We start from the raw sequence: 786 nt of genomic DNA, 5'->3' as shown, positions 1-786 counted from the left end.
GGCTGCAGGCGGCGGAGGCGCAGAGCAGCGCCCTCTTCCCGCGCCCTTTGCGCGGCACAGCCGCGAACTCTAGACCTTGACTGACCGAGAGCGCCGGCAGGTTTGGCTTCCTGCGCCACCTGGGAAGGATAGAGGCGCCTGCGGACCCGCGTCAGCTGTGTAACTATTCCTTAGCCCCTCCGCCGCTCCCTCTCACCACCAATCCCTCAACCAACTTTCCCCGCCGCTGGAATTAGTGCTTGGTCCATGGATGTGCCGATGTCAGCCCCAGTTTCTTAGGACGTGATCAGGCTGATTCACCGTCGTAGCTCCTGTGCATTTAGAATTTGGGGCAAGTGTTCTCGGAGAGGGTGCAGTGTGGCCCAGCGTTCTGCTGCCTGGATGCTTGTCTATTTCTGCGTTAACCGGGAGCAGGGATGCCCTTGATATAAGCGCCTTTGGAGAGGATCATCCCTTTAACCTGGGTCCGCTGCTTTGCGGGATGGAATGATAACCTGCCCCATAGGTTTGTTGTGAGAGAAGGTATAAGGCTCGGTACAGTTGCTACCTTAAATTCAGCTCAGTGTTAAAATCCATGCTAGCTGACCTGGGTCAAACAACTAGTGAGATTAAAGTGACCACTAAAAATAAAATGCACAATTTGAGAGTTTCTAGTTAAGTTTTATTTGGGGCAAAATGAGGACTGCTGCCTGGGAGGCTGCACCTCAGATAGCTCTGAGAGACTGCTCCAAGGAGGCAGTGGGGGGAAGTCAGTATACAAGATTTTGGTGAAGGGGGGAGTTCAAT

Source organism: Odocoileus virginianus, chromosome 27 (genome assembly GCF_023699985.2).
Source record: "Odocoileus virginianus isolate 20LAN1187 ecotype Illinois chromosome 27, Ovbor_1.2, whole genome shotgun sequence".
In the NCBI taxonomy this organism is placed as follows: Eukaryota; Metazoa; Chordata; class Mammalia; order Artiodactyla; family Cervidae; genus Odocoileus; species Odocoileus virginianus.
Note: the sequence above shows the minus strand (reverse complement) of the source record.